This window comes from Oncorhynchus kisutch, linkage group LG16 (assembly GCF_002021735.2).
Source record: "Oncorhynchus kisutch isolate 150728-3 linkage group LG16, Okis_V2, whole genome shotgun sequence".
Classification (NCBI taxonomy): Eukaryota; Metazoa; Chordata; class Actinopteri; order Salmoniformes; family Salmonidae; genus Oncorhynchus; species Oncorhynchus kisutch.
The window spans coordinates 51,329,105-51,343,838 of record NC_034189.2 but is presented as its reverse complement, the minus strand read 5'-3'; positions in this window follow the sequence as shown (position 1 = coordinate 51,343,838).

The window sequence follows — 14,734 nt, the reverse complement described above, 5'->3', positions numbered from 1 at the left end:
TGCAATGCCAGCCCTTCTCTCACTGTTTCCAGTCAGTGTACATCCTGAGAACCCGCCGCTAATGTCAAACATGAGGGTTGGTTCACACACAACAGCTCACTGAGATGTCATGACTTACTCTGACTCTAACCAACATACAAAATAGAAGTAACTGTCTGTTGCTATTTGCAGTCCAACAAAGGTACATGGCCCTATTGAAGGCTCAAAGGCTGAACTCATTGTTAAAAAAAACCCAAAAACTTTATTTTGAACTGTCACTTTTTCCGTAAAATAGTCGGCAAATTGTACAGCAGTTCTTTAAGAATGTACCCCTAAATGAACCTTATGAAACAAATCAACCTTGAATTCTTGAAATTAGACATACATATGTAACAGTGAATATGCTCAAAGTGTTTTCATAAACATCTTTATTTATCTACACATTAATGAGAAAGACTGGTGAACAGTTTGGATGGACGTTCCACTGCCATAAGAAATCCTTATTTAGAGGAAGAGTGGCAGTGGAAGGTAAACACAGAGGACTCTGCTTCAAAATCAAATCATAATGTATTTGTCACATGCTTTGTAAACAACAGGTGTAGACTAACAGTGAAATGCTTCCTTATGGGTCCTTCTCCAACAATGCAGAGTTAAAGATCAATAATATAAATGACGACAGATTGAATAAATACACAGTGACATGCATACTTCAATGCATTGAGACTTACTAATGGTGTGAATGTACTACACCACTGGGTACCTAAGGAGTAGGGATGCAAAATTCTGGGAACTTTCAATAAATTCCCTGTTCATTGAGACATCCTGTTTGAAGGATTCTGGATTTCCTGCTTATTCCTTCCTGATTCCTCCAAACACGATTTTGGAAAACCACGTAATTTATTGACATTTTCGGGAATTTTGCAACCCTACTAAGGAGATATATATATATGACAGTATATCAGTGCCTGTTGAGGGAGAGAAAAACCAAATCATATGTAAATAAGAATTAGTATAAACTGTACATCAGACTTTGTTTGACAGGCACAACGCAGATATCCAGTACAGTGTGAGCATCATCATTCCTGGTGACATCAATATCACCCCTTGAGGTCACAGCTACATAGTATATATATATAATACCACAGTCATCCTTTGGATAAAACGTATTGAAATACATCTATTGTAATCTTGTTTTTCCTAGGTCTAGTTTAGGCTAGAAGCGATTGGATACATCACGGCAGGATCCACCCAGCAAACCGATTCAGTCCGGCCAAGATTTATACCCCACAATGCCAGAGGTCTCTTCACAATCACCTATTCCAAAACAGACTATGGGATACGCACAGTATTACATAGAGCCATGACTACATGGAACTCTATTCCACATCAGGTAGCAATAGAATAAGATTGAAAAAAACAAAACGGACAGACAAAACGGACACAAGCTCTAGCACACACACTCTGCACACGTACATTGTAATATTGTTGTACGGTGGTATTATACATTTTGTATTGTAAATATGTAGTGATGTAATAATGTTATATGATGTACTGTTTTATATTTTGTTTTATGTAATGTGTCTTAATGTGTTACATGCTGACCAGACCGGACACGTCGCATGCGCGAGCGTCGCAAAATAAATGTAGAAATCCATTTTATCCAACGAGCGTCAGCGACGCCAAGGGCTAAAATAGAACTCATTCCTATTTCTGATGCCGATTGCGCTGAAAGTCCTGCCTCTCCCATCTCCTCATTGGTTTATAGAAGCAGGTACCCACGTGCCATCTCCTCATTGGTTATACCCACATGGGTGGCTGAAAGACAAACTGTTTTGTGGGTAGTTGTGGTAATAAATACAATGAAAGTTTAGATGTGATCACCATATAAGTTAAACGATGAAAAAGCCTGGAAGGAGGAGAGATGACTGTGGATTGTGTGGACTGTGTGGATTAATTGTCGGAGTAGAGGTCCTTGTGCATTTCAGGTAAAATAACAACTCAATGTTTATATCCCAGGACAAATTAGCTAGCAACAGCAAGCTAGCTAAATCGGACAAATTAACGTTAGCTAGCAAGTGCAAGCAAACTAGCCAAATTGCCATCAATGTTTAATGATTTTTGACCTGTCCCCAAATTAATGTCATTGGTTCAGAGTTTGTCTTGATATTTGAACCTGCATGTCGTCATCACGTTTGGTGTGGGGGGGCAAAATACATTTATGCATGATAGCGCCCCTGAGCAGGCGGTTTGGGTTCGGTGTTAGGATCTCAGGAAGAGGCTAATGGGGATCCCTAATGAATTCAAATATTTAATGTGACCTTCTGGAGAGAAAAAAACTACATTGAAATGACTCAACCCAAATCTAAACTGTGTTGAAATGATAATGAACCTACATTCATTCTCTTCACTCTGTTCAGCTTGATAAAAGTCAAACAAAAAGATAGACAGTCATGGAGCATGGAAAATTCTGTAAGCGTTGGGTTAGATGACACTTTAGAGCAGATGTTGAGGAAGTATATCTAAAATACAATGGGGATCATCGCTGTTGGCTCACCTGAAAGGTACTCGCCACCCTGTTTCTTCTGTGAGCCGGATGCAATCGCTACTCCTTCTTCAAGCAAAGTAAAAAACTACACACTACACTATAAACACGATAAGCTCCACACCTAACTGGGCCAGAGCGAAGTGGGACTTCATTGGGTTCTCTAGGGGTCACCCCCCTTCACCAGTGTGATAAGCCCACAACACCTCAGGGGGGTTTGTTGGTAGAACCAGCGTCCTGGAACTACCCCTCGGTCCACCACTCAACTCAACTCAGTCCTGACTCCCTACTGTCTGCTTGGCTCTGCCACTGCTCATTCCTCTTCTGTCAGATCTAACTAGATGCCACTTCTGCCTGCTTGCTGACGACAGCCACTTCCTTGCCACTCCTTCAATGCCGAACAGACCCAGGGCTCACCAGAACGATTTGCCTGCAAAGCTCCTGCAGCCGACCTCAACTGGTAGATTCCAGGCTCTCCATCCATTCTGCTGACTTTCAAGGACGAGGGACTGTTATTTCTTGAACTTCCCCTCACTGTGCCTGCCTCATCGATCCTCTCCTTCCAGGGCACTGTGAGCTCTATGACGACCACCTGCTGGTGTCTCTACACCAGAGAACGATATGTGGTCTGAGGCTTGTGCTGGCTATCTCTGGGAATCTGAGCTGCTTCTTGAGGTCTGCCTGCATCTCCCAGTCCCCTGCTGTGGTAAAGATCCCTTTGCTCCCTGTTCACTTCGCTCTCAAGACCTGAAGAAGTGGATGAAACAGGAGCCCTGGGTGAGATGTTTCAGCTTTCTCCTTGCATGCTCCAGTCCCGTGGCCAATTGAGTCAGTATTTGGTTATGCTACCACTTGAATTTTCTATCAGTCAGACCTGCGTGGCAGGAGAGCACATGCTCCAGATTGGCTGATCGTCCACATAGTGTGCAGCTGTCTGGGATGTCTGCCAACCCCCACGTGTGAAGGTTTGTTGTGGAAAAAACATTGCCCTGTGTACAATGCAGAAACTTAATCTGCTGCCCTTCAATGATCCAGATGTCTTTCCAGGTGAGTGCCCTCGCTCTTACGCTGCCCCAGAATGTCCAGATGCCCTGGTTTTTCATGGTCATGACATGCCTGCTTTCTTCCTCAACCTTTCATACCTCCCTCTGATATTCCTGCTTTCTTCCTCAACCTTTCATACCTCCCTCTGATATTCCTGCTTTCTTCCTCAGCTTTTCATAACTAATTGGCAGCTGCAGCTTGCTGCCTGTGCTGTACAGGCAGATGGAGCAGAAGCCTCTTAATTTTAAGTGCGTCCCATCTGACCTCGGTAATGACCAAATGTGGCCGGCAGGGAAAATTTGTTTGACACCCCTGGGCTACACTGTCTTGAGAGAAAAGCTACTGAGGAACTTCTTCTTCATCGATGTGTGTCTTGTACTGGGAAACATAACCAACATACTTAGATTGCTGTAATAGACTGCTGTAATGCTGTGGTATAATAACATTTGGCTTCCAATGCGTGAGTGGGTTAAAACATGGTGCTCATTACAATTTGATGATTTGCGTACAATTATTAATAATAAGAAGCAGAAGAAGATAATAAACTGTATTTATAACAAGCTTTTCATTGAAAGACAGTTAAAAATGAACAAGCTTGTCAGTAGGCATTTAAAATCAAGACTGATCTTTATGACTACAACGTTCTACCCCATTCATGTTACCTGGTTAAATGTGGGTTGGTCTTGCATGTTGTAACTGCAAAATATATCAGCGCCACTGTGTTGAACATAAGCATGAACGCCACAGGTATTAGAAACCCCCAAAACATTGGCAGCTTGAAGTCAATGTTCTCTCCTTTGGATCGAGGACAGCAAGCCAGTAACTGAGAGGTCAAATTAATGAGTTAGAGAGTGGGACAATGTGACAGACAAAACAGGCAGTGATTTGAATCACGCGGTTTAAAATAAACATGGTGGGTGGCATAAGTAAACAAGAAACCTTTCAACACAATGGATCATTCTTTTAGTTTTTTACAACTTTTAAAATGGCTCTTTACCATCGTTAAAAGCATGTAACACAAACATTGATAGGGAAAAGCTTTCACAGTATTAGTTATATTGATAGTACAATACAGTTCACATGAGAGATCACCTCCAACTCGGGGCTTCAGCCAATCACTGTCCCCATACACCCTACACTCTGCCAATGCACTGACCATGCATCCTATGATTGGTCAGATGCTCCTAGCTAGCCCGACACTGGCCCTTCAGGTACATTGCATGCTCTCTCAAGTGTGTCAGTATTAGCAGGCCCTGGACTGTGTTGTTTCCAGTGTCAGAGCGTGGGTAAACATACGTTTACAGTAGTTTGTGTCGGGGGGCTAGGGTCGGTTTGTTATATCTGGAGTACTTCTCCTGTCCTAACCGGTGTCCTGTGTGAATTTAAGTATGCTCTCTCTAATTCTCTCTTTCTTTCTCTCTCTCGGAGGACCTGAGCTCTAGGACCATGCCCCAGGACTACCTGACTCCTTGCTGTCCCCAGTCCATCTGGCCGTGCTGCTGCTCCAGTTTCAACTGTTCTGCCTGTTATTATTATTATTTGACCATGCTGGTCATTTATGAACATTTGAACATCTTGGCCATGTTCTGATATAATCTCCACCCTGCAGAGCCAGAAGAGGACTGGCCACCCCACATATGCTCTCTCTAATTCTCTCTTTCTTTCTCTCTCTCGGAGGACCTGAGCCAGCCTTTCTAGGGAGTTTTTCCTAGCCACCGTGCTTCTACACCTGCATTGCTTGCTGTTTGGGGTTTTAGGCTGGGTTTCTGTACAGCACTTTGAGATATCAGCTGATGTACGAAGGGCTATATAAATACATTTGATTTGATTTGATCCCAATATGTTGATTCAGTTTAGCACTTCAGTGTCTTTAAAATCCCTCCTGAATGACTAGAAAAAAAAGAAAAAAGACATTACAACACAAGGTTTCTGTCAAAGTCATACTGTATAAAGTCATCACCCTCATGTGTCTGGATATGCTGCCATAAACCATAGGTCAGCAGTTCCCAAAATAGGGGTCACAACCCCATGTGGGTTCGCCTGATATGAAAATGAGATCGCAGGAGAATTTCCAAAATCCTGCTAAAGATTTAAATAATAATAAAACTAATTTGTATAAAATATGTATTTTTTTTTATCTCAATCATTAATGTGGTTAACCTTAAAAAAATAAAAATAAATATTCAACTATAAAATTCAACCAGAAAGCGCCCTTAGATCGTGGGAAAAGGCCGCACTTGACCGTTGCACTTTAATCATTCCCACTTAAGGTGACCACATTTAAAATACACAAATGCGAGACAACAGGAGGATTTATGGGACAGTGTAACCTACCCTGTACCTAACTTCAAAATAGGCCAATGCATCCTCCCTGTCAATCATGAATGATAATTTCATTTTTTTTTTGCCTGTGCTACAAACGGCTATACCAGTCTGCTAATACAGGACTAGTAAAGGTCCAATGCACTACTTTTGTGAAATAATATTAATATTATTTTGTATTTCTGATTTTTCAGGGGGTGTAGCACCCTCGGCACCCTATTTCCCACTGCTATGCTTATCTTTCAGTCAAATATGGCTATTTACTTACTTTTCTAGCTCTTCATCAGAAGCATGTTTTTTGTAAGTAGTTAGGAGGCCTGACGATCCTCTCCAAGTAGCAGAAATTTAGGCTGAAAGGATTTGAGAAATATTTGTTGACGAAAGGCCTATGACGTAGGCCTATGTCTCGTCTTGAGCTGCAAAAATATCAGATATCAATAACGATAGTTTCGGCCTTCTAGGCAGAGTTGCAAAGAAAAAGCTGTATCTCTGTCCATTGTGTGTTCTTTTGCCAATCTTAATCTTTTCTTTTTAATTGGCCAGTCTGACATATGGCCTTCTCTTTGCAGCATCCTGGAGTCACCTCTCCACTGTTGATATTGAGACTGGTGTTTTGCGGGTACAATTTAATGAAGCTGCCAGTTGAGGACATGTGAGGTGTCTGTTTCTCAAACTAGACACTAATGTACTTGTCCTCTTGCTCAGTTGTGCACAGGGGCCTCCCACTCTTTCTATTCTGGTTAGAACCAGTTTGCGCTGTTTTGTGAAGGGGTAATACACAGTGTTGTACGAGATCTTCAGTTTCATTGGAATTTATCGCATGGAATAGCCTTCATTACTCAGAACAAGAATAGACTGACGAGTTTCAGAAGAAAGTTATTTGTTTCAGGCCATTTTGACCCTGTAATCGAACCCACAAATGCTGATGCTCCAGATACTCAGTCTAAAGAAGGCCAGTTTTATTGCTGAATTTAATCAATCAGCACAACAGTTTTCAGCTGTGCTAACATAATTGCAAAAGGGTTTTCTAATGATCAATTAGCCTTTTAAAATTATAAACTTAGATGAACTAACCCAATGTGCCACTGGAACACAGGAGTGATGGTTGCTGATAATGGGCCTCTGTATGCCTATGATCAATTTGATGCTATTTTAATTGACAAAGAAATGTGCTTTTCTTTCAAAAACAAGGACATTTGTAAGTTTTGCAAAAATTGGTGCAGTTTTAACTTCTTGATAAAATGTGGGACATGACTGTTTGGTTGCGGAGTAAAGGGCCAAAATTCAGGACTGTCCGGATAAAATCCGGGACTTGTGGTCACCCTATTCTCAGGTGAATGGCAAGGCCCACTACGATATGAAACCACACACTATTTCAGAGACTTTATCGCCACAATCGATTTGGTGAAAACAAGGTTTGGGGAGGCTGAGGCACAGAAACTCACATTAATACCTTTGTCAGATAACACAGTAAAAATAAGAATACCGCGCAGCGGTTTAAGGTACTGCATTGCAGTGCTAGATGCATCACTACAGACCCGGGTTCGATCCCAGGCTGTGTCACAGCCACCAGCGACGGGAGACCCATGAGGCAGTGCACAATTTGCCCAGCGTCGTCTGTGGGTTAGGGGAGGGTTTGGCCGGCTGGGATGTCCTTGTCGTATCGTGCCCGGCCCTCCTTATGGTGGGCCGAGCGCACGCACGCTAACTTTGGTCGCCAGCTGTACAGTGTTTCCTCCGACACGTTGGTGCGGCTGGCTTCGGGTTAAGCGAGCAGTGTGTCAAGAAGCTGTAAGCAGTGTGGCTTGGCGGGGTCGTGTTTCGGAGGACGCACGGCTCTCAACCTTCGCATCTCCCGTACGGGAGTTGCAGCGATGGGATGAGAATGTAACTACCAATTGGATACCATAAAATTTAATGAGAAAAAAAATATTATTAAATAACACAAATCTTGATTACATTTTTTACCTAATACAACATTCATTAGGATTGTAACAAATAAAAAATTGTTTCATTTTAGGTGAATAAAAGTAACATACCACTGGTTGTCTTCTCATCACATAGCTCTTCTGAATACGCAGACCAGCCAACAACTGTTCTTGGGAAGGAGAATCCATCCTTGATGGTGGAATTGCAGAAATTCTCTATCGAAATCAAATATATTTCAACATGGACCAAATGTGTGACTGCAAACATGAAATATACATTCCGAACGTGAGATCCAAGGAATAGTGTTGTGCACTGTGAACGTGAGACCCAGGGTTATATACAGTCGTGGCCAAAAGTTGAGAATGACACAAATACTAATGTTCAAAGTCTGCTGCCTCAGTTTGTATGATGGCAATTTGCATATACTCCAGAATGTTATGAAGAGTGATCAGATTAATTGCAAAGTCCCTCTTTGCCATACAAATGAGCTGAATCCCCAAAAACATTTCCGCTGCATTTCAGCCCTGCCACAAAAGGACCAGCTGACATCATGTCAGTGATTATCTCGTTAACACAGGTGTGAGTGTTGATGAGGACAGAGCTGGAGATCACTCGGTCATGCTGATTGACATCGAATAACAGACTGGAAGCTTCAAAAAGAGGGTGGCGCTTGGAATCATTGTTCTTCCTCTGTCAACCATGGTTACCTGCAAGGACACATGTGCCGTCATCATTGCTTTGCACATAAAGGACTTCACAGGCAAGGATATTGCTGCCAGTAAGATTGTCCCTAAATCAACCATTTATCAGATCATCAAGAACTTCAAGGAGAGCGGTTCAATTGTTCTGAAGAAGGCTTCAGGGCGCCCAAGAAAGTCCAGCAAGCACTAGGACCGTCTCCTAAAGTTGATTCAGCTGCGGGATCGGGGCACTACCAGTACAGAGCTCAGGAATGGCAGCAGGCAGGTGTGCATGCATCTGCACGCACATTGAGGCAAAGACTTTTGGAAGATGGCCTGGTGTCAAGAAGGGCAGCAAAAAAGCCACTTCTCTCCAGGAAAAACATCAGGGACAGACTGCTGAGGACTGGGGTAAAGTCCGATTGTTTGGGGCATCCGGAAAAAAACTTGTCCGGAGAAGACAAGGTGAGCACTACCATCAGTCCTGTGTCATTCCAACAGTAAAGCATCCTGAGACCATTCATGTGTGGGGTTGCTTCTCAGCCAAGGGAGTGGGCTCACTCACAATTTTGCCTGAGAACACAGCCATGAATACAGAATGGTACGAACACATCTTCCGAGAGCAACTTCTCCCAACCATCCAGGAACAGTTTGGTGACGAACAATGCATTTTCCAGCATGATGGAGCACCTTGCCATAAGGAAAAAGTGATAACTAAGTGGCTCGGGGAACATCGATATTTTGGGTCGATGGCCAGTAAAACTCCCCAGACCTTAATCCCATTGAGAACTTGTGGTCAATCCTCAAGAGGCGGGTGGACAAACAAAAACCCACAAATTCTGACAAACTCCAAACATTGATTATGCAAGAATGGGCTGCCATCAGTCAGGATGTGGCCCAGAAGTTAATTGACAGCATGCCAGGGCGGATTGCAGAGGTCTTGAAAAAGAAGGGTCAACAATGCAAATATTGACTCTTTGCATCAACTTCATGTAATTGTCAATAAAAGCCTTTGACACTTATCAAATGCTTGTAATTATGTAACATCTGACAAAAATATCTAAAGACACTGAAGCAGCAAACTTTGTTGAAATTAATATTTGTGTCATTCTCAAAACTTTTAGCCACGACTGTAGTGGTGTGGAGTGGAGCAGTGTTAGATCCAGGGTTAGGTATTAGAGGTCGTCCGATTCTGATTTTTCAACACCAGTACCGATTTATTGGAGGACAAAAAAATGCAGATACCGATTTAAATCGGACGATTTTTAATATATATATATATATATATGTAAATATGACAATTACAACAATACTAAATGAACACATATTTTAACTTAATATAATACATCAATAAAATCTATTTAATCTCAAATAAATAATGAAGCATGTTCAATTTGGTTTAAATAATGCAAAAACAACGGGTTGGAGAAGAAAGTAAAAGTGCAATATTTGCCATGTAAAAAAGCTAACGTTTAAGTTCCTTGCTCAGAACATGAGAACATATGAAAGCTGGTGGTTCCTTTTAACATGAGTCTTCAATATTCCCAGGTAAGAAGTTTTAGGTTGTAGTTATAGGAATTATAGGACTATTTCTCTCTATACCATTTGTATGTCATATACCTTTGACTATTGGATGTTTTATTGGCACTATAGTATTGCCAGCCTAATCTCGGGAGTTGATAGGCTTGAAGTCATAAACCTCGCAATGCTTGAAGCACAGCGAAGAGCTGCTGGCAAATGCAGGAAAGTGCTGTTTGAATTAATGCTAACAAGCCTGCTGCTGCCTACCACCGCCCAGTCAGACAGCTCTATCAAATATCAAATCATAGACTTAATTATAATATAATAAAAACACATAGAAATCATTAATATGTGTAAACTATCATTTCGAAAACAAAACATTTATTTTTTCATTGAAATACGGAACCGTTACGTATTTTATCTAACGGGTGGCATCCCTAAGTCTAAATATTGCTGTTACATTGCACAACGTTCAATGTTATGTCATAACTATGTACAATTCTTTGTTTGGAAGAAATGGTCTTCACACAGTTCACAACGAGCCAGGCAGCCCGAACTGCAGCATATACCCTGACTCTGCTTGCACAGAACGCAAGAGAAGTGACCATTTCCATAGTTAAGAAATTCATGTTAGCAGGCAATATTAACTAAATATGCAGGTTTAAAAATATATACTTGTGTATTGATTTTAAGAAAGGCATTGATGTTTATGGTTAGGGACACATTGGTGCAACGGCAGTGCTTTTTTGGCGAATGCGCTTGTTAAATCATCACCCGTTTGGCGAAGTAGGCTGTGATTCGATGATAAATTAACAGGCACCACATCGATTTATATGCAACGCAGGACAAGCTAGATAACTACACTGGTTGATGATATTACTAGTTTAACTAGTGATTATGTTAAGATTGATTGATTTTTATAAGATAAGTGTAATGCTAGCTAGCAACTTACCTTGGCTCCTTGATGCACTCGCGTAACAGGTAGTCAGCCTGCCACGCAGTCTCCTTGTGGAATGCAATCGGCCATAATCTGTGTCCAAAAATGCTGAATACCAATTGTTATGAAAACTTCAAATCAGACCTAATTAATTGGCCATTCTGATAAATTGGTAGACCTCTATTAGGTATAGTAGTGTAGTATTGTGGAGGAGTCTGAATGGTAGATCCAGGGTTAGGTATAGTAGTGTAGTATTGTGGAGGAGTCTGAATGGTAGATCCAGGGTTAGGTATATTAGTGTAGTATTGTGGAGGAGTCTGAATGGTAGATCCAGGGTTAGGTATAATAGTGTAGTATTGTGGAGGAGTCTGAATGGTAGATCCAGGGTTAGGTATAGTAGTGTAGTATTGTGGAGGAGTCTGAATGGTAGATCCAGGGTTAGGTATAGTAGTGTAGTATTGTGGAGGAGTCTGAATGGTAGATCCAGGGTTAGGTATAGTAGTGTAATATTGTGGAGGAGTCTGAATGGTAGATCCAGGGTTAGGTATAGTAGTGTAGTATTGTGGAGGAGTCTGAATGGTAGATCCAGGGTTAGGTATAATAGTGTAGTATTGTGGAGGAGTCTGAATGGTAGATCCAGGGTTAGGTATAGTAGTGTAGTATTGTGGAGGAGTCTGAATGGTAGATCCAGGGTTAGGTATAGTAGTGTAGTATTGTGGAGGAGTCTGAATGGTAGATCCAGGGTTAGGTATAGTAGTGTAATATTGTGGAGGAGTCTGAATCGTAGATCCAGGGTTAGGTATAGTAATGTAGTATTGTGGAGGAGTCTGAATGGTAGATCCAGGGTTAGGTATAGTAGTGTAGTATTGTGGAGGAGTCTGAATGGTAGATCCAGGGTTAGGTATAGTAGTGTAGTATTGTGGAGGAGTCTGAATGGTAGATCCAGGGTTAGGTATAGTAGTGTAGTATTGTGGAGGAGTCGGAATGGTAGATCCAGGGTTAGGTATAGTAGTGTAGTATTGTGGAGGAGTCGGAATGGTAGATCCAGGGTTAGGTATAGTGTAAGTGTGTGGATGTACCCTCTGAACAGGTGTCTCCGGTCCACTCATCAGGACAGATACAGACTCCACTCTGCAGCTCACCACGGTTGATACAGACCAGAGGAGGGGTTATACTAGTGATACTAGTGATAGAGGTAGGGTAAACAGTAGTTGGAAGACCAGTAGTATTTAGGTAAACAGTAGTTGGAGAGTCAGTAGCTGGAGGGTCAGGCGTTAAAGGGGCAGTAGTAGTTGGGGGTAGTTTTGTCAATGGTGGTTGGAATGGCAGAGGATGTGGTGAGATCCCCCTGTAGTAAAGAGACTTTAAAAAAGATAATTAATTCAGTAAACCACATAAACAAGGATACATAGTGTCAGTTCCTATAATCATAGATGATCCATGCTGTTCCAGTTTCTGCGTGTCTGCATCAGTGTAGAAATGTTTTCTACTGTACTTTATGAGAGAAAGAAGTCATTATTACTGCCAATAAACAGCTGATAGCAAAGGCTACTCTGTTATCAACTGTATCTGAGACCTGACAGTAGTCTATTCACCGTCAATAGTGTCTGCATTAAAATAAATCTGAAACAATGTCTTCATAGACACTAATACAGTTGAAGTCGGAAGTTTACATACTGTACACTTAGGTTGGAGTCATTGACATTTTTCAACCACTCCACAAATGTCATGTAAACAAACTATAGTTTTGGCAAGTCGGTTAGGACATCTACTTTGTGCATGACACAAGTCATTTTTCCAACAATTGTTTACAGACAGATTATTTCACTGTATCACAATTCCAGTGGGCCAGAAGTTTACATTCACTAAGTTGACTGTGCCTTTAAACAGCTTGGAAAATTCCAGAAAATGATGTCATGGCTTTAGAAGCTTCTGATAGGTTAAATTACATAATTTTAGTTAATTTGGAGGTGTTTCTGTGGATGTATTTCAAGGCCTACCTTCAAACACCAGCGCCTCTTTGCTTGACATCATGGGAAAATCAAAAGAAAATCAGCCAAGTCCTAAAAAAAAAAAGAATGTCGACCACAAGTCTGGTTCATCCTTGGGAGCAGTTTCCAAATGCCTGAAGGTACCACGTTCATCTGTACAAACAATAGTACGCAAGTATAAACACCATGGGACACGCAGCCATCATACCGCTCAGGAAGGAGATGTGTTCTGTCTCCTAGAAATGAACGTACTTTGGTGTGAAAAGTGCAAATCAATCCCAGAACAACAACAAAGGACCTAGTGAAGATCCTGGAGGAAACATGTACAAACGTATCTATATCCACAGTAAAACAAGTCCTATATCGACATAACCTGAAAGGTAGATCAGCAAGGAAGAAGCCACCGCTCCAAAACCGCCATAAAAAAAGCCAGACTATGGTTTGCAACGGCACATGGGGACAAAGATTGTACTTTTTGGAGAAATGTCCTCTGGACTGATGAAACAAAAATAAAACTGTTTGGCCATAATGACCATCGTTACGTTTGGAGGAAAAAGGGGGAGGCTTGCAAGCCGAAGAACAACATCCCAACTGTGAAGCACAGGAGTAGCAGCATCATGTTGTAGGGGTACTTTGCTGCAGGAGGGACTGGTGCACTTCACAAAATAGATGGCATCATGAGGAAGGATGTGGATAATTTGAAGCAACATCTCAAGACATGTGCGAGCATGGAGGCCTACAAACCTGACTCAGTTACACCAGCTCTGTCAGGAGGAATGGGACAAAATTCACCCAACTTATTGTGGGAAGCTTGTGGAAGGCTACCCAAAAGGTTGGACTCAAATTAAACAATTTAAAGGCAATGCTACCAAATACTAATTGAGTGTATGTAAACTTCTGACCCACTGGGAATGTGATGAAAGAAATAAAAGCTGAAAGAAATTATTCTCTCTACTATTATTCTGACATTTCACATTCTTAAAATAAAGTGGTGATCCTAACTAACCTAACACAGGGAATTTTTACTAGGATTAAATGTCAGGAATAGTGAAACTGAGTTTAAATATATTTGGCTAAGGTGTATGTAAACTGCCGACTTCAACTGTATCTCCTTCGCAGCAAAAAGACTAACATCAATCAATCATTTAAGAAAAACTCAACTTAAATTCATAAACCAAACTGTAAAAACAGTAAGGTTATATATTGGTTATAACCTTTGAACGGGGTATGGTAGTAGGTGCCAAGCGCAACGGTTTGGGTCAAGAACTGCAACGTTGCAGGGTTTTTCACACTCAACTGTTTCTGTGTGTATCAGAAATGGTGCACCACTCAAAGGACATCCAGCCAACTTGACACAACTGTGGGAAGCATTGGAGTCAACATGGGCCAGCATCCTTGTGCAATTCTTTTGACATCTTGTAGTGTCCATGCCCTGATGAGCTGAGGCTATTCTGAGGGCTAAGGGGGGGTAGGGTTGTTCCTAATGTTTGGTATACTCAGTGTATGATGATGATGATGATGATGATAAGTTTCTTGTATGATGGAGAACTGTATTGCATGTATTGCATATCGGAAGGGAAAGCAACTTTCCAATACAGTTCTCCATCATACAAGAAACTTGTATCATCATCATCATACACTGAGTATACCAAACATTAGGAACAACCCCACCCCCCCTTAGCCCTCAGAATAGCCTCAGCTCATCAGGAGGTACAGTGACTAGCGTACTATCCGTTGGGGGACAGATTATGGCAGCCAGCTCCATAGGTCAGGATGAGATATAAGAGGA